General features: G+C 40.9%; 1 long non-coding RNA gene and 1 other non-coding gene across 4 annotated transcripts; one reads left to right on the top strand and one right to left on the bottom strand.

Annotated features, from left to right (window-relative positions):
- The first annotated feature begins 13,052 nt into the window (after window positions 1-13,052).
- Window positions 13,053-22,187, top strand: LOC119535983. 3 transcript variants are annotated; one of them, XR_005217329.1, is made up of 3 exons: window positions 13,053-13,131; window positions 19,874-19,990; window positions 21,344-22,187. It is a non-coding gene; the product is annotated as an uncharacterized LOC119535983 (long non-coding RNA). The 3 variants fall into 3 exon arrangements; XR_005217330.1 differs by lacking the exon at window positions 13,053-13,131 and adding an exon at window positions 13,160-13,497; XR_005217328.1 differs by lacking the exon at window positions 13,053-13,131 and having other exon boundaries at window positions 18,631-19,990.
- On the bottom strand, window positions 14,710-14,813 carry LOC119538985. Its single transcript, XR_005217760.1, has one exon. It is a non-coding gene; the product is annotated as a U6 spliceosomal RNA (small nuclear RNA).
- Window positions 22,188-23,230: the final 1,043 nt, after the last annotated feature.

The following is a 23,230-nucleotide window of genomic DNA, read 5'->3' on the forward strand; positions in this document are numbered from 1 at the left end:
TCAGTGCTTTGGTTCTAAACCATAGGAAGTTACTTTATATCAGTGCATCCTTTGAACAGCTGCACACAAAATGCCACTTCTCCAAGAGGGTGGCCTCAAAGGCACGGCAAGCTAGTGGATTCTGGGAATGGGTCAACAGTCCAAAAAGAAGGTCGTAGAAAGCAGCCTCATTCCCTGAGTGCTTACCATGAGCCAGGCACTGGGCAAGGTGCTCTCCATTTCTCTCTCATTAATTCTCATGCCACCTATGAAATGGGTACTAATATTAATTCTATATTAAATGCATTTTAGAAAAATGAGGCTCAGAGAAAGTAATTTGATTCACCCAAGGTCACACAGCTAGTAAGCTGCAGAACCAGGACTTGGACCCAGTCCATTTGTCCCCCAAAGTCTGTACTGACTGCCTGTGCTTTACTGACCCATGGCAGGGGCTAACCGGAAGCAGGGAGCTGAGGAGCATCCTTTGCCAGCTGCAGGGGCCTGATGCTTTGTGGGCTAAAGTCCAGGTGTGAACAAGGCCCAGTGGAGAGGCTTTCTCAGACTGTGAGTCTGCCTGGGTGCAGCCATCTCAGCTCTTGAGCAAATATCTTTTACTCTGCATTTTAAAGGGTTTCCCAGCCTGGAGACTCTGCTACTTGATGAAACTAGAGCTGAAGCTAAAGCTCTTCCCTCATGAGAACACTAGACCTCTCCCCCAATGTGACTAGTTGAGATGGACTTAGGGTATTTACGGAATTTCTCCCTAGTGAAGGTAGTCACATAGACAATCAGTGTAGGGTTGTGAATTCAGCCCTTCTCCCCCCTGGATGCAGGTCTAGGTTTCGTCTGCCAAAAAGATCTTTGCTTCACATGAGCATGGCTTCTCTCTCCTGTGTGCTGAGGTTCAAGTTCTCACTAAAGCTTTTCCTATCCTGAGGCTTTATCAGATTTTCCTCCCAAGTGAGTCCTCTGATACTGAAGGTAAAAGTTATTGTGCATGAACCTTTCTCACCATCTTTACACCTGTAGTTTCTTCTGTTAAGAAAAATGATCTGAAACTTGGTAGGAGGGCAGAAGAATTGGGGTCACTTTATTCTCAGAACGGTTTGAGTGACTGTGTTTTCAGCTCTCCACAGATGGAACACATCTAGTTGCAGAGGAGAGAAGTTGGTTGGTTACATATAAAGAATGCCTTGGGCATCAGGGCTCAATCCTTTCTCTGGAACCCTGGTGTTCTAGTTTGCTAATGCTGCTGGAATGCAAAACACCAGAAATGGATTGGCTTTTATAAAAGGGGGTTTATTTGGTTACACAGTTACAGTCTTAAGGCCACAAAGTGTCCAACGTAACTCATCAACAATTGGGTACCTTCACTGGAGGATGGCCAATAGTGTCCGGAAAATCTCTGTTAGCTGGGAAGGCACGTGGCTGGTGTCTGCTCCAGAGTTCTGGTTTCAAAATGACTTTCTCCCAGGATGTTCCTCTCTAGGCTTCAGCTTCTCTCCAAAATGTCACTCTCAGTTGCTCTTGGGGCGTTTGTCCTCTCTTAGCTTCTCTGGAGCAAAAGTCGGCTTTCAAAGGCCGTCTCCAAAATGTTTCTGTAAGTTGAAGCTCCTCTCTCAATTCCAGTGCGTTCTTCAAAGTGTCCCTCTTGGCTGTAGCTCCTCTTCAAAATGTCACTCACAGCTGCACGGAGTTCATCAGCTCATTTATATGGCTCTGGCGACTCAACTTAGACCCACCCCAAATGGGCGGAGCAACACCTCCATGGAAATTATCCAATCACAGTCATCACCCACAGCTGGGTGGGGCACATTCCAAAGAAACACTCAAAGAATTACAATCTAATCAACACTGATAATGTCTGCCCAAACAAGATTACATCAAAGATAATGGCGTTTGGGGGACACAATACATTCAAACCGGCACACCTGGTTAAGAAAGAACATTCTAGAGGAAGAAATTTTTGTTTGATTTCTTATTTACTATGGATCACGGCCCAGACACTTCACATCCAGTAGGATGCCTCTTATTTTAAAAATGGAAAACAACAAGTGCTGGTTTAAAGAAATTTAATATGTTCAGTATGATTCAATTAATTAAAGAAAAATAGAAAGTGTTCCTTTTTTTAACATTCCTTTTATTGAGATATATTCACATACCATGCAGTCATACAAAACAAATCACACATTTGATTGTTCACAGTACCATTACATAGTTGTACTTTGATTACCAAAATCAATCCCTGACACCTTCATTACCACACACACAAAAATAACAAGAATAATAATTAAAGTGAAAAAGAGCAATTAAAGTAAAAAAAGAACACTGGGTGCCTTTGTCTGTCTGTTTGTTTCCTTCCCCCATTTTTCTACTCATCCATCCATAAACTAGACAAAGGGGAGTGTGGTCCATATGGCTTTCCCAATCACATTGTCATGCCTCATAAGCTACATTTTTATACAATCGTCTTCAAGATTCATGGGTTCTGGGTTGTAGTTTGATAGTTTCAGGTATCCACCACCAGCTACCCCAATTCATTAGAACCTACAAAGGGTTGTCTATATTGTGCATAAGAGTGCCCACCAGAGTGACCTCTCGGCTCGTTTTGGAATCTCTCTGCCACTGAAGCTTATTTCATTTCCTTTCACATCCCCCTTTTGGTCAAGAAGATGTTCTCCATCCCACGATGCCAGGTCTAGATTCCTCCCCAGGAGTCATATTCCACATTACCAGGGAGATTCACTCCCCTAGGTGTCAGATCCCACTTAGGGGGGAGGGCAGTGATTTCACCTGCCAAGTTGGCTTATCTGCGACATTTCTAATTCTAACCTTTGACCCCAGCTCTCTATCTCCACTCTGGATAGAAAATCCAGTTTTGTACTATTTACTCAGCTGTGAATCTGGTCCCTTTCAGTTTGTTATTTCTTGTTTTGACCTGCTGTTTCTGCTTCCATGCACTGCTCCAGTCCCCGGAAAGTCAGCTCACCTGACCCATCCCTCATTCAGCCTACGTCTCACAGGGGTCAGACGGCTAGGACCCTAGACCTGCCCAGTTTGGACATGGAGCTTTCAGGGTCATTTACCCAGTTAAGGACTCTTCTTGGCTTCAAATTCTGAAATGCAATTACCCTTGCCCCACAAACCATGTAAATACCTCTTCATCCAAATATTTACCTACCACAGATCATAATTTTTTTCAGATAGAAGAGTGGCTATGCTTTTTTTTTACCCTAGCCATGTATGTGATTAGATGCAGCGCAAAAATGGGGAAAGGGCCTTTGAGTCACACTGACTTGGATTCAAATCCCCCTTCTCTGCTCATTAGCTGTCCAAGGGAACTTCATCTCTCTGGGCAGTCACAATTGCAAAAACCTGTGTTGGGGGGGTTGTGCCATTTACTCTATTCAGACATTTTGAGACTTAAATAAAATGGGTTTGAAAAGCACCTAAAAGATGCTTGAAAATGGCAGCAGTTGTGCTTGGAGCCTTACAGTTTTGGGGGGTGTACTGAGAATTTTCCAGAAAAAGCCATCACTTTTGGGTCTCATTAGAATGGTCATAAATTGTTTGCTCATGGATGGGGTTTTACGTGAAGGGCAGAGTGAATGAGTTTGCTTGTTTCTTTCTTTCTTCCTTTCTTTCTTTTTTTTCCAAGCAAAAGACCTCACATATTTATTACTGAACCAACTTATTCATGCAGAAGCATAAAAGCAAAGAAAAGCCAGGTTTTTCCCCAATAAAATAAGTCCAACTGTTCAGAAAGGGGGACTTTTTCAACTTGAAGGTGCTAGTGAACTTTTTCAACTTGAAGGTGCTAGCAAACCTTACTTCTCCATGTAAACATGCTAATTTGTCAATGCCAGTACAAAGCTCAAAAATACAAAAAAGTACAAAATCTAATACATTTTTTTGATTACTCTTCATAGTATTGCCGTTATTTAAACTTTTAGCTAATTTAATGGTATCTTATTGTGTGCCATCACGTGTTATTCCTTGCAGACCCAGCTTGGTTCTTCTCCAATGTCTCCTCTTGGAGTTGTACCTGATTTCATTGCCAGTTTTCATTTGAATCCATGGAGGAATGGGATGATTCTGTTTTTGTTTCTTGGCCAGGAATCGCTTGATTCTAAAAGTCTTATGAGAAGACATGGTGAAGTTGGCAGTTAAAGGTACCCACAACAATCATGAGTTTGTTTCTTGAACAAAGAATGCTTCTAGGCCTGCCTTGACTTATAGTTTCATTTTTTGATGAGATATGTAATGCAAAAATCATCTGGAATGGCTTTTGAGAGTCTCTGTATCATTAAAAAAAAAAAAAAAACTGTAATCACCAGCCAGTTCAAGCAGTAGAACAGTGTTGGCCCTCCAGAAGCCCCCTGTGTTTCCTCCTCAGTCACAACTCCATTCCCCTAGAGGAAGCCACCATCCCAGTATTATGGGAATCACTTCCTTACTTTTCTTCATAATTTTGCCACCTATGTTGCTATCCCAAAGCAATACAGTTAGTGTTGCCCATTTTTGACATTTAAATAGATGAAATCATGCAGTGTATATTTTTAGGTATCTGGCGTCTCTCCCTCAACATTATGCCTTTGAGATTTACCCATGCCATTGCATGTAGCTGCAATTTGTTCATGGATTCCACTGAACTGTACGTTCAGTGTTTCCAGTTCCAGGCTGTCCTGTAATATGCTGCTATGAACATGTTTATGTACCCTGTATGTCTAGTTCTCTAGTACATAATGTGTATACACACACACACACACACACACACACCCCTAGGAGTAGCATTGCTAAGTCATAAGACATGTGCACCTTGAACTTTCCTGCCATCTTCCAAAGTGATTTTAACAATTTACATTCCCACAGCAGTGTAACAAAGTTACTATTTCATCACATCCTCACTAACTCCTAGTATTGCCGTAATTTAAACTTTTAGCTAATTTAATGGTATCTTATTGTGGTCTTAACTTTTATTTCCCTGATTACTAACGAGATTGAGCACTTTTTCATGTTTATTGTCCATTTGGATTTGTGTCTGTGTAATATATCTTGTGACAAAAACTGATAAACTGTTCATCAAAATTGTTTCCTTTTTCTCCTGACCACACATTTAGACGACCTCTTTCTGCTTGCCTTGCAGTTACATGAGCCAAGTGACTAAACTCTAGCTACAGAATGCTGATGAGCAATTTCTAGATCTGGATGGAATAATCTCCCAGCCATGAAACTCTCTTTTCTCCCCAATCTGCTCAAGGGATGTCAATGTCCAGGATGACTTTGGAGGCCTCATGTTGAAAATAGCAGATTATCAATCTGGATGTCTGAATGAATTTGTGGAGCAGAAGCACCAGTTTGGGATTTCACCAGAGCAAGAAATAAGCTTCTACAACTTCTACTGTGTTGAAGCACTGAGATTTTGGAGTTGTTTATCATAGCTGTTAGTCTATCTTAACTGATATTTGCCCATTTTTTTGTTTGGCATTTTCTTTTGATTTAGGAGTTCTTTCTGGATACAAGATTTTGTTGGTTATGACTCTATACTGTGGCTTGCCTTTGCATTCTATTAATATTGTCTTTTTCTCCTCTTTCCTGTGTTCTTATGTATGTTTTTTATCATATTTTTAGTGTTTTTTTAATTGTAGAATATAACATATATACAAAAAAGTGACAACTTTACAAGTGCAACCTAACAAGTAGTTAGTAATTTTCAAAGACTATTATAGGTTACAATTTGACAGTTTCAGTTATTTCCTTATTGTGAAATACAACATATATATATGAAAAGGTAATATCTTTCAAATTACCATTTAGCAAGTAGCTATAAAACAAATTTCAAAGGCTGCTATGGATTACAGTTCCACCATTTCAATTCTTTCCTTCTAACTATTCTAATACCCTAGCAACTAAAAAAAGAAAATTATATAAAGATTCAGTATTCACAATCCTTTGTTAAATTCCATCTTGTCTGTTACTACCCCTTCCTCAAATTCAATCACATTCCTGATCTTCAGGGATGTCTAGGCAGTGATCACCCTAACCTGTTCATGTTGAAAAGAAGTGTCAACTCTATGAGCAAAGGGGACACATCTGGTTGATGTTCTTGAAGAGGCTAATGCCTCTGGGTTTTGGGACTTAGCTTGCACAGGAGTACTCTGAAGGATCTAAATCTCTGGAGAATAAACCTTTATAGAGTCTCAGATAGGGATCCAGGCACTTTTTAAGGTTTTCGGAACTACTGTTGACTTGGGCTTATCATATTGTGGTCATTTGGCATATCTAGGTGAAGCTTGCATAGGAGTAACCTCCAGGACAACCTCCTGACTGTATTTGAATTCTCTTAACCACTAAAATCTTATTTTGTTGCCTTTCTTTTCCCTCTTTTGGACAAAAAGCAATCTCAATCTCTTAGTGCCAGGGTCAGGCTCATTCCTGGAATCCATGTCCCACATCACTAGGAAGGCTCATTCATCTTGGGTTCCTGTCCCACGTCAGGGAGAGGGTGATGAATTTATTTGCAGTGTTAGGCTTAGAGAGAGAAAGTCCACATTTGATCAACGAAAGAGGTTCTCTGGAGGTGACTCCTAGGCAGAATTACAGGTGAGCTTAGCCTCCTCTCTACAGCCATTAGTTTCACCTAAGCAAGCCTCAATATCAAGGGCTTGACTTATAAAGTAGGGGGCTCTAAGTTCACATAGCATATGTTATATCCACGATAATCCATCCACATCCCACATTATCATCACTTAGTTGAACAATCCTCATCACTCTCCATTTTAAACAATTCTCATGACTCAAAACATCTTACAACTCTTGTCAGCCCCCAATTATTTGTCCCTAGTATTTGTGTAATATTAGTATGGTATTCCTATTAATTATAGACCCTAGTACGCAATATGTAGATTTTTCCTGTATACCCTTCTGTTGTCAACTCTCTGTGCTAGTGTCATACCTTAGAAGTATATCATGCAAGCTCCTGTCTATATTTATGGTGCTGATCTGTGGGAAACATGCTTTTAAACATCCTGTTCGCCTTCAATACAACTTTGATACTTATAATCCCATTAACAAACAATTGACACCCCTAACCATTACCATACCTTTGAATTCACCATCATTAATATATCATTATCATTCCCCCTCACTAGCTACTATCCATCACTAGGTCCCCAATTTTCTTTTATTAGAAGACATTGTTTTTTACATTGTTCAGATAGTTCATAGAAGTGGTAGCATACAATATCTCTCCTTTTGTGTCTGAGTTATTCTCACTCAGAATTATTTCTTGAAGATTCATCCATGTTGTCATATGTTTCAGGACCTTGTTCCTTCTTACTGCTGTGTAGTATTCCATTGTATGTATATACCACATTTTGTTTATCCACTCGTCTGTTGAAGGACACTTGGATTGTTTACATCTCTTGGAAACTGTGAACAATGCTGCTATGAACATCGGTGTACAAATGTCTGTTTGTGTCACTGCTTTCAAATCTTCTGGTATATACCGAGAAGTGGAATTGCCGGATCATGGGGTAATTCAATATCTAGTTTTCTGAGAAACCGCAAAACTGTCTTCCAGAGTGGCTGTACCATTATACAGTCCCATCAGCAATGAATAAGAGTTTTAATTTCTCCACATCCTCTCCAGCATTTGTAGTTTCCTGTTTATTTGATGGCAGCCATTCTAATTGGTGTGAGATGATGTCTCATTGTGGTCTTGATTTGCATCTCCCTAATAGCTAGTGTAGATGGACATTTTTTCATGTGTTTTTTAGCCATTTGTATTTCCTCTTCAGAGAAATGTCTTTTCATATCTTTTGTCCTTTTTATAATTGAGCTGCTTGTACTATTGCCATTGAGTTGTAGGATTTCTTTATATAAGCAAGATATCAGTCTCTTATCAGATACATGGTTTCCAAATATTTTCTCCCATTGCATTGGCTGCCTCTTCACCTTTTTGACAAATTCCTTTGAGGTACAGAAGCTTTTGATTTTGAGTGGTTCCCATTTATCTATTTTTTTCTTTCATTGCTTGTGCTTTGGGTGCAAGATCTAAGAAGCAACCTCCTAATACTAGGTCTTGAAGATGTTTCCCTTCATTATCTTCTAGTAGTTTTATGGTACTGTCTCTTACATTGAGGTCTTTGATCCACTTTGAGTTAATTTTTGTATAGGGTGTGAGGTAAGGGTCCTCTTTCATTCTTTTTGTTATGGCTATCCAGTTCTCCTAGTCTCATTTGTTGAAGAGACTGTTCTGTCCCAGTTCTGTGGATTTGGGGGCCTTATCAAAAATCAGAGGACCTTATATCTGGGGGTCTATTTCCGAACTCTCGATTTGATTCCATTGATCAATATTTCCATCTTTATGCAAATACCATGCTGTTTTGACCACTGTAGCTTTATAGAAGGCTTCAAAGTCTGGAAGTGTAAGTCCTCCCACTTCATTCTTCTTCTTTAGGATGTTTTTGGCAATTCGAGTCCCCTTTCTCTTCCAAATAAATTTGATAACTAGCTTTTCCAAGTCTGCAAAGTAAGTTGGAATTTGGATTGGGATTGCATTGACTCTGTAGATCAGTTTGGATAGAATTGACATCTTAACAATATTTAGTCTTCCTATCCATGAGCATGGAATGTTTTTCCACCTATTTAGGTCTTTTTTTAAAATTTCTTTTAGTAAAATTTTGTAATTTTCTGTGTAGAGTTCTTTTACATCCTTGGTTAAGTTTATTCCTAGATACTTGATTTTTTTAGTTGCTATTGTGAATGGAATTCAGTTAGGTCATTACTAGTGTATCGGAATATTACTGACTTATGTGCCTTAATCTTATATCGTGCCACTCTGCTGAATTTATTAGCTTAAGTAGCTTTGTGGTCAAATTCTCAGGATTTTTCAAATATAGGATCTTATCATCTGCAAATAATAACAGTTTAACTTCTTCCTTTCCAGTTTGGATACCTGTTATACCTTTATCTTGGCAAATTGCTCTTGCTAGAACTTCTAGCACAATGTTGAATAACAGAGGTGACAGCGGGCATCCTTGTCTCATTCCCAATCTTAGTACCAAGATTGAGTACCAAGCTGGCTGTGGGTTTTTTATATATGCCCTTTATCATATTGAGGAAGTTTCCTTCAAGTCCCAATTTTTGAAGTGTCTTTATCAAAAAGGGATGTTGAATTTTGTTGAATGCTTTTTCAGCATCTATCAAGATGATCTTTTGATTTTTCCATTTTAATTTGTTAATGTGTTGAATTACATTGTTTGATTTTCTTATGTTGAACCACCCTTGCATTCCAGGAGTGAACCCCACTTGGTTGTCATGTATAATTCTTTTTTTTTTTTTTAACATTTTATTTTGGAATAAATTCAAAGTTATAGGAACAGTTGCAAAAACCATACAAACCCCATACACAGAACTCCAGCATTCCCTGACCCCCCCGATACCCCCTGATACCCCCCGATCCACAAACTTTAACATGTTGTCCCGTATAATTCTTTTAATGTGCATTTGGATTCAATCTGCAAATATTTTGTTTAGGATTTTTGCCTCTATATTCATTAGGGAGATTGACCTATAGTTTTCCTTTTTTTGTAATGTCTTTATCTGGTTTTGGTACAGAGTGATATTAGCTTCATAAAATGAGTAGTGTTCGTTTTTCTTCAATTTTTTGAAAGAGTTTGTGCAGGAATAGTGTCAATTCTTTTTGGAAAGTTTGGTAAAATTCCCCTGTGAAGCCATGTGGCCCTGGGCTTTTATTTGTAGGAAGCTTTTTTTTTTTTCCTCAAGGACATTTTATTCTAGTGAGACAGAGAAACAGACTAATGATGGCATTCCTCAAACACTTTATGGAATGAATAAAGGAATAAAGGATGGAATGGAGGGAGGAGGGATCAGTATACATTTTCTAGGATTTTATATAAATGGAATCATACAATGTGTACTCTCTTTGGGGGGGGGGTGTGTCTGACTTCTTTTCCTAAGCAAAATTATTTTGAGATTCATCCATCAATGTTGTCGTATGAATCAATAATTCATTTATTTTCATTGCTGAATAGTATTCCATTGTGTGAATGTACCATGGCTTGTTTATCAGTTCACCTGTTGATGGACAAATTGCTTGCTTCCAGTTTGGAGCTATTGCAAATAAAGATTTTTTAAAATATTCTTTCATTTTTCTTGGGTAAATACCTAAGTGTGGGAGAGCTGGGTCATACGGTAAGTGTATGTTTAGCTTTTTAGGAAACTGCACAACTGTTTTCCAGAATGGCTGTACTGTTCACATTCCTGCCAGCGATGTAAGGAAGTTCCAGTGGTTCCACATACTCACCAATAATTGCTATGGGGAGACTTTTAAATTTTAGATATTCTCGTAGTTGTAGCTCATTGTGGATGATACTGAACATCTTTTCATGTGCTTATTTGCCATCTGTATATTGTAGGAAGCTTTTTGATGACTGATTGTATCTCTTTGCTTGTGACTGGTTTGTTGAGGTCTTCTATTTCTTCTTGGGTCAGTCTAGGTTGTTCATGTGTTTCCAGGAAATTGTCCATTTCCTCTAAATTGTCTAGCTTGTTGGCATACAGTTGTTCATAGTATCCTCTTTTTTTTTTTTTTTTTATGTCTTCAGTACCTGTATTAATTATCCCCTTCTTATTTCTGATTCTGTTTATTTGGGTCTTCTCTCTTTTTGAATTTGTCAGTCTAGTTAAGGGTCTGTCAATCTTGATCCTCTCAAAAAACCAACTTTTGGTTTTACTTATTCTATCGTTTTTTCGTTCTCTAGCGCATTTATTTCTGCCTTAATCTTTGTTGTTTCTTTTTGGCTACTTGCTTTAGGGTTAGTTTGCTGATCATTCTCTAGCCTCTTCAGTTGTTCAGTTAGGTCTTTAGTTTTAGCTCTTTCTTGCTTTCTGATATATGCATTTAGAGTTATAAATTTCCCTCTCAGCACTGCCTTCACTGCATACCACAGGTTTTGATACATTGTATTCTCATTTTCATTCATCTCTAGATACTTACCAATTTCTTTTGCAATTTCTTCTTTGACCAACTGGTTGTTTAGGATTGTGTTGTTTAACCTCCGTATATTTGTGAAAGATCTGGTTCTTCGGTGGTTGTTGATTTCTGGTTGCATTCCATTGTGGTCAGAGAATGTGCTTTGAATAATTTCAATCTCTTTAAATTTATTAAACTTCTTTTGTGCCACAGCATATGATCTATCCTGGAAAATGTTCCATGGGCACTAGAGAAAAATGTTTCTCCTGGTACTTTGGGATGTAACAATCTATATATGTCTGTTAAGTCTAGGTTCTCTATTTTCTTATTCGTCCTCTGCCTAGTTGCTCTATCTATAGAAGATAGTGATGTTTTGAAGTCTCCCACTATTGTTGTAGACATGTCTATTGCTCCCTTCAGTTTAGCCAGTGTTTGTCTCATGTATTTTGAACTCCTTGATTGGGTGCATAAACATTTATAATTGTTATTTCTTCTTGGTGAATTATCCCTTTTATTAAAATATTTTGTCCTTCTTTATCTCTTATGAGATCTTTGCATTTAAAGTCTATTTTGTTTGATATTAGTGTAGCTACCCCAGCTTTCTTTTGATTGCAGTTTGCGTGGAATATTTTTTTTCCATCCTTTCACTTTCAGTCTCTTTGTGTCATAGTTTATCACTGTAAACAGCATATCCCTGGGTCATATTTTTTAATCCATTCTACTGGTCTATATCTTTTAATTGGAGAGTTTAATCCAGTCACATTCAAAGTTATCACTGTGAAGGGAGTTCTTGAACCAGCCATCTTATCCTCTGGTTTTTAGTTGTTAGGGCTATTTTTCCCCCTCTCTTTTTTTCCTTCAAGTTAGCCTTACTAATAAGTCTTCAGTTATATGCTCTTCTCCAGACCTCTCTCTCCTTTCTTTTTTTTCCTCAGCTGGTAGAGTGCCCTTTAGTATTTCTTGTGGGACAGGTCTCTTGTTAACAGAATCTCAGCATTTGTTTGTCTGTGAAAATTTTAAACTCTCCCTCAATTTTGAAGGGGAGATTTGCTGGATAAAGAATTCTTGGCTGGCAATTTTTCTCTTTCAAAATTTTAAATATGTCTTACTACTGTCTTCTCACCTCCATGGTACCTGCTGAGTAGTCAGTACTTAGTCTTACGTTGTTTCCCTTGTATGAGGTGAATTGCTTCTCCCTTGCCGCTTTCAGAGTTTTCTCTTCCTCTTCAGCATTTGACAATCTAATCAGTATATGTTTCGGGGTAGGTTTATTTGTATTTATTCTATTTGGAGTTCGTTGGGCATATTTAATTTGCATATTCATGTTGTTTAGAAGGGTTGGGAAGTTTTCCTCAACAATTTCTTTGAATACTCTACCCAGCCCTTTATTCCTCTCTTCCCCTTCTGGAACTCCAATGATTCTTATATTTGTGCCCTTCATGTCTATCATTTCCCTGAGATCCATTCAAATTTTTTTATTTTTTTCACGATTCATTCTTTTGTGCTTTCACTTTCAATCACCTTATCTTGAGGTCGTTAATTCATTAATTCATTCCTCTACTTCTTCAACTCTGGTGTTATGTGTTGCAAGAATATTTTTATTTTGAACAACAGTAACTTTTATTTCCATAAGAATCACTATTTTTTAATTTACTCTTGCAAATTCTTCTTTATGCTCTTGTAGAGGCTTCTTCATGTCTTTTATATCCTCAGCCATAATATTGATGTTTGTGTGTACTTCTTTAATTAATTGCTTCAAATTTTGTGCCTCATGTGGCTTTTTGATTTGTTCATTTGGTTTGTTCATGTCTTCTACATCCTTTAATTGTTTTGTAATTTTTCACTGGCTTCGGCTATTTGCTTGTCTTGATAGAGTTATTTTGGGAAGTGCAGAATTAATCGAGCGTTTATATATAATTTCATTTGCTGAAGTGCAGTTTACCAATTCTACCAGCAGGTGGTGCTCCTGAGGTACAGTTTGCTGGATTGCAGTTTCCCGAAGCTACCAGCAGGTGGAGCTCTCAAGTAGGGATTCCCGGAACTTCTGTGTGGTGGGCGGAGTCCGAACCGGGTGGGGAACCAATCAGTGCACCTGGATCTTGGCGTGCTCTGGGGAATCCCGGTTCAGGGGCTGCAATGTGGGCCCCAAGCAGGTAGGCAGGGAGCCACATTAAGGGCACCCCGCAGGTGGGATGTGGGCCCTGTCTGCCGGTTGTCTGCTTGCCTTGCACCTGCCAGTCTCTGGGTTGTGGGAGGGGCTCCTGATCACCCGAATGGTGCCTCTCCCTTCCCGGCGTCTTACCATTGCACTCCTCAGACTTCTGTGGAGGGAGAGCAGTCACATCCTGCAGGATTCCCTCACTGGATCTCCCTGCTGTCTGGCTGTGGAGGATCCCTTGCCCAGCAGTAGTTTTGCTGCTGCAGGGCTGGGGGGCTGGGGGCGGTCCAGATGGAGAACACACTCACCGCATCCTTCCAGCCACCGTCTCTCCTCCGTTTTTGTCGGGTTTCTGCTTCAGGTACTGTAGGGGACCCTTTATGGCCAGTCACAGCCCCTGGTGTCCTCTGGCCCCTTTCTAGTTACTCTCTAATATTGTCTTTTTAAGAACGATAATTCTTGATTGCAGTATGGTCAAAATTATCAAGCTTTTCTTTAGAGTTGGTATGATTTTGTATTTTGTTCAAAAAACCTTTCCCACTCTATGATCAAGAATGTATTCTCCAATTTATGATCCTAACATTTTTTTTTCACACTTATGTTTACAATTGACCAAGAACTGATAATTTTTTTTGGTGTGGTATGAAGCACAGCTATAGTTTCACTTTTTTCCTATGTGGATACCAAATTGTGATGTCACCACTTATAAGTTTTGTTATCTGGTAGAGCAAGCCCTCCCATTTTGTTCTTCTTGATTACTGCATTTCTATATATGTTTTAATGTTGGCTTGTCAGGTTCCACAAATAAAACAGTTATTTGACTAGTATTACTTTACATTATTTGGGGGTTGGTGGGGGAGAATTGGTATCTTTACAATAGTAAGTCTTCTAATCCATGAACGTGGTATAGTCCTCTTCTTTAATGTCTCTCCTATAGTTTTCTAGCTTTCTCTGTAGAAGTATTGTACCTGTTTTATACCTGTTTTTGTTAGTTTCATTCCTAAGTACTTGATATTTTTTATTATTAAACATAGTTTATATTTTAGTTCAATCTATATAATTTAAAATCACTTTTATGCCTAGTTTCACCTTTCTTTTGTTTATATAGCAATTCCTAGTTTTATTAGTGGCCTATAAGTCTTGGATTTTGTATTTACTTTTCAGCTCCAGGTACCCTGAGTTTGATTGCTTTCAGGTCTTTGAGCTTTTTTTTTTTTTTCTGTATTAGAGAAGTTGTGGGTTTACAGAACACTCAGGGATAAAATACAGGATCCCCGTATACCACCTTATTACTAACAACACTTTGTATTGGTGTGGAACATTTGTTACAATTGATGAGAGCCCATTTTCATAATTAAACTATTAACTATAGTCCATGGTTTAAGTTAGGGTTTACTGTGAAATGTAGTCCCATGGATTTTTGTTTCTAATTTTTATTCTGCTACTGTATATACAATCTAAACTTTCCCCCTTTTAATCACATTCAGATATATATATATATATTTCAGTGCTGTTAAGTTCACAATGTTGTGCTACCATCATCACCATCCATTACCAAATGTTTCTATCATTCAAAAATATAGAATGCTTCACGGATTGGTGTGTCACCTTGTGCAGGGGCCATGCTAATCTTCTCTGTATCATTCCAATTTTGGTGCCTGTGCTGCTGAGGTGAACATGTAGGCTTTGATGTTGATCCTAATTTGCACCTTCTGCTCCCAACTCCGCTGAGAGAGGATAGAAGGTCATGGAAGACTGATGAGTCTCTCACTCAGATTGATTTTCTGTATGTCCAGCCCATCAGCAGACCTTGCAGTAATATCTCCAGAATATATCATTAATCCATGCACTTCTCTCCATCTCTAGGGCCACTACTTCAGCCTAAGCCACCATCATCTTCCACCTGTACAACTGCGATAGCCTCCCAACTGGTTTCCATGTTTCCACTCTGCCTCTTCCAATCCATTCTGCATTCCACAGCCTGAATGATCTCTTGAAAATATAAATTGGTTTCCCTGGGAGCACATTCTGATGAGAAGCCACTTAAAAGTCTTTCCTTTTGCACTTACAATAAAATGTAAACTATCTAGCCTGGCCTATGAGATGAGATGCGGTCCAAGCTGCCCTTTGCCTCCCTCTCTAACCCCCTCTTGTATTACTCAGCTCCCTTTTTGCATCTAGCCCCTGGACCTCTTCCAGCATCTAGCATTTGTCTGCTCTTTCCTGCCTATTCCCTTGTTGTACCCTGTGTCAGGAGTGCTCTTTCCCTGCACTCTGCCTGGTTGATTCACCCTTCAGGTTTGGGCATTTAAATGCTCCTCCTCAGGAAGGCCTTTCTGAACACCCTCCTCATTATTCTCTATAAGAGTGTTTTGGTTTGCTAAAGCTGCTGGAATGCAATCTGCCAGAAATGGGTTGGCTTTTACAATGTGGATTTATTAGCCATGAAAATGTCCAAATTAAGGCATAAACAGGACGATGCCTTCTCGGAAGAAAGCTTCCAGCATCTGGGATACCCCTGTCACATGAGAAGGCACATGGCCAGAGTCTTCTGTTCCTTTGCTCCCGGGTTTTGTTGCTTTCAGCTTCTGGTTCCAGTGGCTTCCTTTCTGAGCTTCTGTGGGTCCTCTCTTAGCATCTCTGGGACTTTTTTTCTGTCTTTTATCCTCTCAAAAAGGACTCCAGTAAAAAGGATTAAGAACCACCTTGAATGGAGTGGGACACATCTCAACTGAAATAACCTAATCCAGAAGTCCTACCCACAATAGGTCTGTACCCATAGGAATGGATTAAAAGAACATGGCCTTTTCTGGGATAAATAACAGCTTCGAACAACCACACATTCTAACCCTTTGGTTTTCCTCATTACATTTATCACAAGGAGGCGATCGGTTTGCTTGCCCTTTTTTTTTTTTTCACTTGATTAGTATTTGTCTTTTCCAGTAGACTGAGTCCCACAAAGGCAGGGACCTCTTTTGTCTTGTTCACCCTTTATTCCTGGCACATCAGACTGTGCTCTCACTGTCTAGAAGATGCTCAATAATGAATGTTAAGTGAATGAATACACCTTGCCTAAGCTAGAAGGCAAAGGTTCTGAGGTCAGGGACTCCTGACAAGGGCCAGGATGAACTGCTGAGAAACTCCAGTGATTTTGTAATGATTAGCAATGACTATGTGCATGTCTGGGAGAGGGGATGGATGAATTGCTTGGGATCAACCCAATATAAATGTTCTTCACCAGTTAGGGACAACTTGGGATTCCTATCTGTTGGCTCCCTAATGATTCCATCTCTAGGATACATCTCCATTCTTCATCTGAATAAAAGAGAGGAATAAGAACTCCAGCAAACAGGAGGAGAGGGGTTTTAAGTGAACTGATGACACTCTGGTGTCACCTGCTGACTTCTTGTGCTGGTTTGGAAGTATTATGTCCCCCCAAACGCCATGTTCTTTAATGCAATCTTGTGGGGGCAAACATATTAGTGTTGATTAGGTTGGAATCTGTGGGTTAGGTTGTTTCCATAGAGATGTGACCCACCCAACTGTGGGTAATACGTTTGATTATATTATTTCCTTGGATGTGTGGCCCCACCCATTCAGCATGGGCCTTAATTAAATCACTGGAACACATAAGAGCTCAGACAGAAGGAGCTCACTGCTGTAGCTTAGAGAGACATTTTGGGGAATGCCATTTTGAAACACAACCTGGGAGCAAGCAGACGCCAGCCATGTGCCTTCGCAGCTAACAGGTTTTCTGGACATCAATGGTCTTTCTCCAGCGAAGGTACTCTATTGTTGATGACTTACCTGGGATGCTTTGTGGCCTTAAGACTGTAACTTTGTAACCAGATAAACCCCCTTATAAAAGCCAGTCCATTTCTGGTGTTTTGCAAAACAGTAGCATTAGCAAACCAGAACACTTCTGCTGTGGCTGGAGGCTAGTGGGTGCTCAGGGGTCAAGTTCCCTAGGGTTCGGGGTCAAAATTCTCACCTGCCTTGTGGGATGCTCAGATTCCATTTCCAGTCCATGCACCTGGCACGCAGCAGAAACTCAACAGATATTTGTTGAATGGTTGATTGAGCAAGGTTCTTTGACATTGGCCACCAAGGACACAGATTAAATTGTCCAGCCAGACCTTCTAGCAACTATTTTCTCCTACACACTGATCCCTACAGCCACTTCTCCCAGCTGCCTCCAGGAGGCTGGCGGTGCCTGTTACCTCCTCTAAGTTACTGATAAGGGTGGGAGAAGAGGCACAAAGCTATTAGAAGGAAGCGGGGGTGTGGAGGGGGAGACAAGGACTCCTCCAGATTCCAGAGAAACAGCTGCATCCCGAGCACTTTAATGAATTCAGGGCTGAGGCATGCGCTGTGCCGCACCCCCGTCCCAATATACTTTAGTCCTGCTTTCCTTACGACTGCAAGCCCTGGATTATTCTCATTTTCCTATTAAAACCATCACTTTATGAAATAGACAAAAATCTAGGCATTAACATTAGTTGCCTGCATTTACAGATGCACTACAAGGAAATGATCTTTTGAAAAAGTATGAAAGAAATATTGCAAGTAGGACCACATTGATGCTTTCTATCCAACCCAACTATATTCTATCGTTTTTAAAGCTTAGCTTTAGTTTGGGATTCAAACCCAGCTGAGTCTATCCATTTAGTCTGAAGCTTCCCCAGGGCCTCTCTGGGCCCTGCTTCAGGCCACAGAACAGCTCAGACTGGTGGCAAAAGCTCTTTCCTCTGGGCCCTAGCTCACCGAAGGAACTTTATCATCTGTCGGCCTTCCTGAAGGTTTTAAATCTGTGTTCTGATGAAAACAAAGCCCAGTCCTGAAGTCGTTTCCCCATGGGGTCTTGGGGAAGTTGACTCCGCAGACCTGGCCTGTGCTGTGGGGTAACCTCCAGGCCCCTCCCGCATCCCGGAAGAGATGGTCTAAGCTAGTTGGGGAGGGATTGCCATTTCCCATTCCCAGGACCTAGGAAATAACTGGAGGGTCGGGAAGAAGGGGTGGGAGTGGGAGGGAGTTGGGGGGGGGGGGTTAGGAATTCTGGTCCTGGCTCCAAAGGTTTTCTGTTTTTAGACCTCAGTCTCCTCATCTGTAAAATGAGCAACTTTCATTTTTTTGCCACTTCACCTGTATTATTATTTACTTTCATATTTTTAGTGGATTCGGTTTTGTGTACTTGAGTACACACATAAAAAGGAAATTTTAACATCTCCTCTTTAAAGGGAAAATCAGTAGCATTTGCCATAAACAGAGTGAATCATGGCAGAGTAAGTTCAGGGCTTCAAGCCCACAATATTTTTAGAGGCTCACAGAAGTGTTTAATTTTAATTTATTTTAAAATCAGAAGAAAAAAATGATATAATAATAATGAATATATAATAATGAATCCTGCCTGGATTATATTCTTATTTATACCAATGCAGTCACAAAAAATAATTTATGTTTTTATTATCATTAATTTTTTTTTAATAGAGGAAGGGGCCCATGAAGACAAAAGTGCCAAAGCCCATGTAAGTCAGAATGCAGCCCTGCAAAGAATGCAACTGTAGAAAAAAATGCAATGAAAACAGAACAATGTTATTCAATTCTAGCAGATTCTGCCTGCAGAAATCACTGAACCGAAGCTGCTTCCTTTGTTATTAAAAAAAGATTAGCATGTGCTAGGGATGAAAGATGGACTAGCACCAAACTGATACTTCGTCCTTGAGAAATCAAGGAGGACTGAAAGAAATTGGAAAAGGATTTGTGATTTATTGTTATGCAGTTCCACCTAAAATTGCTTGATTCTCCTTCGGTGGGTCCATGCTGTACTGGGGAAACACTGGATTTTGATGATGAGGATGGTGACAATGATAATGTTGTGGTCCAAGTGCGTTGTGGCGGCCCAGGGCCCGGGCAGCCTCCTAAACATGAATGAAACCCCAGGCACGTGACAGTCTGTTTAATCAGGACAAAGGTCAAGAAAGAAAACAACCTCTCTTCCTGGAGTGAAGAGAATGTAATCACAGATGTAAAGGGACGAGAGCAGGGTGGCACTGATTGTATCTTAGTCTTAAACTTTAATCTTAGGTGATGAGCCCCTTTAATGATTCTACTAGAGGCCCGATGTCCTCGCACTATATGAAATGTCTTTGTTCTAAATCATATACATATTGTCCCTTGTACTCCCTGCCCCTCTGTGGAGCACTCCCCCTCCAGACCACTACCACCGGGAACTCTCTCTTGTTGGTAAGTTTAATAAATCTATGTCTGCTTCTGTGCCTGGCGTGTTTTTCGGACTCACGGCAGTGCCAGCTGGTGCTCTTCACGAACCCGGTCTGGGCCTGAACATTTGTTATGAGTGCTTACCGTATACCACGCCCTTCATATTTAAAATCTCATTCAGTCTTCGCAATGATTTTTGTTTTTGTTTCTGTTTTAGACAACAGGCATTTATTGAGTTGTGGTTTTCAGGCTACTATAAGAAGTCAAAATTCAAGATATCTGCAAACTTACCTTTCCTGTAGTGTTCTGGCTCTAGCTGCCTGAAATCTTTGGGGTTCCTCAGCTTTTATCTCTGTAGGCTGTCACATGATGATATCCTCTGCTTTCTAAGGCTCTTCTAGTTTCTGCTGACTTCTGGATTCTTTCAGTGGGGGCGTTCTCTAACTTCTTGCTTCCAGTTTCTTCTCCTCTTAAGGCTTCCTTCTAATATGGACTAACACCCATTCATCCTCATTCAGTCAGGCCACACCTCAACTAAAGGTATCATCTTCAAGAGACCTCAAAGGAGTTACGGCTCCACAGCCGGGAAAGACGGAAGTTAGCATTCCACCTTTGCAAGGATTTCGAGCAGCAAGGTATTATTATCTCTATTTTAAAGATAAAGAAACCGAAACCTAGAGAGGTTCAGTAACTTGCCCAGTCAGTTGGTTAGAAAATGTCAGCTTTAAATCCATGTCTACTTGACCCTAATCCCATATTCTTAATCAGTAAACTCTTTTTCCCTCTCCTCAATTATTTTTGTCTGAAAAATATTGTATTTGATTATAGTTTAGAATGGATAGCTATTTGCATAGTATGAAATTCTAAAAGTACAAGATGTCAAAAGTAAGCCTCCTTCCTACTTCATCTCTAGAAATACCCAGTTTCCCCTTGCCAAACTGATAACCACTCTTATTAGTTTCTTAAGCATCCTTCCAGGTTAGTCTATAAATGTGCAAAGAAAATTTTCAGAAAAAGGTAAAATCATGACTGTTGTACAAATATAAAAGGAACATGTGTTAGAGGTTTTTTCCCTACTCATTAATTGATGAGAGGGAACCAGACAGATGTTAGAATCAGCTCAAAAGAGAATCTGAAAACAGACACATTTAGAGATCAGGAATAAGGAAATGAATATGTAAATAAAGGCAAAACTTTTTCAGGGAGTGGGGTCAGGGAGAGAAGTCAGTTAAACCTCCATTGGACAGGAAAGAAACTGCATGTGTATAAGACTTATTTTGCATTTTTGTCAGTTACTAAAACTTACTGATGATAAAAGGAAAACTGTTCATGCAATTTAGGATCCCACAGCTTTACTGAGAGATTCTGAATCGGGCAGCATCCCATCCAGAAAGTAAAAAGAATCTCCCCGCCTCCACCCCGCAGTGGGTGGAGGGGAGGAGCTTATACTGGGCAAAGGAGGAAGCAAATGAGGAAATTTTCTAATTGGTTGGCATTAAATTTCCATTTTACTTTGTGGGGGGGTCTTACAAAGTGAGGAGCAGGTGGTTGCTTAGGAACAAGGGCGTTAGCTAGCGAAAACTGATCTGCTGTATTTAAATGTGATCTTCTGGGCAAGTCGAGCATTTACAGGAAATAGAAACTAGCTTAGGTTTTTAGTTTTGTTAAGGCGAGGCTTAGCATGGGCACCTTTGTGTTGGGCCTACTAGATTTTATTTATCACTGAGCTGTACAATGGCTCAAAGACAATGAAAGAAAGATAACCTGAAAGGGTGTGCTATAAATAGACAAGATCATTTTCCTCCCCAACTGATAACCACTCTTATCAGTTTCTTCAGTATCCTTGCAGGCTAGTCTGTAACATGCAAACTTGAACGTATATACTATAGTTTTAATAAACACACAGGTGAGATGTCTACCACCTATGGGGTATGAAACATGCTCTTTTTGTTTTTCATGGGTTAATATATTTCCTGCCTGTTTTTCAGATGTCTCTACGACTTCCTCCCACTGTCATTGAGCCTCCTCTGACCCAGACAGCCCTGTCTCAAATGAAGTTCCTGCCTCGTCCAGGGATGGAAGATGTCAACATTATTTCCCCAACCCCCACCCTGTGAAGTTCGTGGAACAGCCCGAGCAGGGACCAGGTGCTGTCATACTTCCTAATACAGGTTCACATCTACATCTGCGAAGAATGAAAAATCCTGATCTTGGGGAAGAAAGAAAAGGAGAGAGTCTGAGAGATGGGAAGTTAGCAAGGGCAAGGAAGCTCCAGAGCAGGCATTCCTTATAGGAGCCAGACAGCTAAAAGAGAGCATGAAGTTGGCCAGGTGGGGAGAAATAGGGAGGGGTGAGGACTGTGGCAAACAGGAGCCCGCATTCCTGGTCTAAAGGGGCTGCCACCAGAGACCCTGGGCCTAGTATTGCCAAGAGCTGCATTTTTAAAGAGAAGCCAGCAATAAAAATTTTAATGTCAACAAGTTTCAGTTTAAAAGAGACAGAATATTTTTAAAATTTAAATGTTATTCATGTTCTAAATGGTAGTCCATTTATATTGGCCAAAAATTTAAAAGGAAATCGAGTTTATAGTTAAAAAGCTTCCTCTCGAGACCTTCACTGTGGCCTGTACCTTGTATTCTTCTGGAGATACATACAGAAGCATACACCTAGGCACACAGAAGCAAAGATTATCTTTCCTTTATTTACCTAAATCGTAATATAATTTTCACACCCTCCTATAAATGCTTCTCCCCCTTAAAATGTATCTTTAAGGACATTCTCTCTCAGTACATGACCAGCCTCCTCATTCTTGATTACAGCTGCCTAATATTCCTTTGCGTGGATGTATGGTAATTGATTTAACCAGACCCCTTTTGATAGACTGCTGGGCGGAAGTGGAGAGATGGTGAGAAAGGAGGGCTCAGCCCGCCCAAGAAGTCTTCGAGTGTCACCAATTGAAGGAAATTCTTCCCCAGATGCTGTTAGGTGCTCAGGGGTTGCTTTTCCAGAGTGGCCTCAGCTTCGGGTTGGGGGGAAGGGGTCTCTGCCCTTGCATAAAGGAGTGGAAACTCCTGGCTGTGGATGGGGGTATGTAGGAGACCTGCGGTTTGTGATGGACTGGCAGGAAAATACGAGATGTAGTATCCCTCTGAGGAGAAACTCCTGAAGTTTGTCTCGGGGCTACCCCCCACCCAACTGTTTTCCAAACCGACATGTGGTAGACACTTATTATATACATTAAGCCTATTAAAGGACTAAATAAATGGATGACCGAACCCCCAAAGCAAGAGAAAATTGAACCAAACAGGGCCGCCTTGCGGTGCCTTTCACCGATCAACCAGGGGCAACGTCCCTGCAGCTCCTCCGCCGGCTGCCCGACAGCACGAAGGATTAAAAACTCCCAGGGGAAGGGCCCTTGAGGGTACCTAGTCTACGCCGCCCCCCGCCTGCTTGTAGAGACGAGGCACTGGGCTCCGAGAGGGGAAGCGACTCGTCCAGGGGGCTCCGGGAATTGTCCAGAGGAGGGGCTGAGGGCGGCGGTCCGACGGTGGGGGCCGTCTGGAGACGGGTCGCGGAGCTGGAGTGCACGGCAAGCACCCCGACTCCACTTGGGGCGAACGGGAATCTGCGGTAGGGGCAGCGAGGCTGATGGCGAGGAGCTTCCGGCGCAGGCCGCAGCGGCCGAGATGAGACCCGCACCCGGATGGGCAGACCCCAGCCCGGCGCCCCCGCGCGCCCGCTGCCTGGTGCACGGCGCCCCCCAGCGACACCCAGGGTTCAAGGCCCCGCCGCGCGCTCCGAGGACAAAGAGCGGGAATTCCCGGGATCCGCGCCCCCCGCGCCGGGGCCGGGGCCTCCTCTCGCCAGCCTCGGGG

The sequence above is a fragment of the Choloepus didactylus genome, chromosome 6, assembly GCF_015220235.1.
Source record: "Choloepus didactylus isolate mChoDid1 chromosome 6, mChoDid1.pri, whole genome shotgun sequence".
NCBI lineage: Eukaryota > Metazoa > Chordata > Mammalia > Pilosa > Megalonychidae > Choloepus > Choloepus didactylus.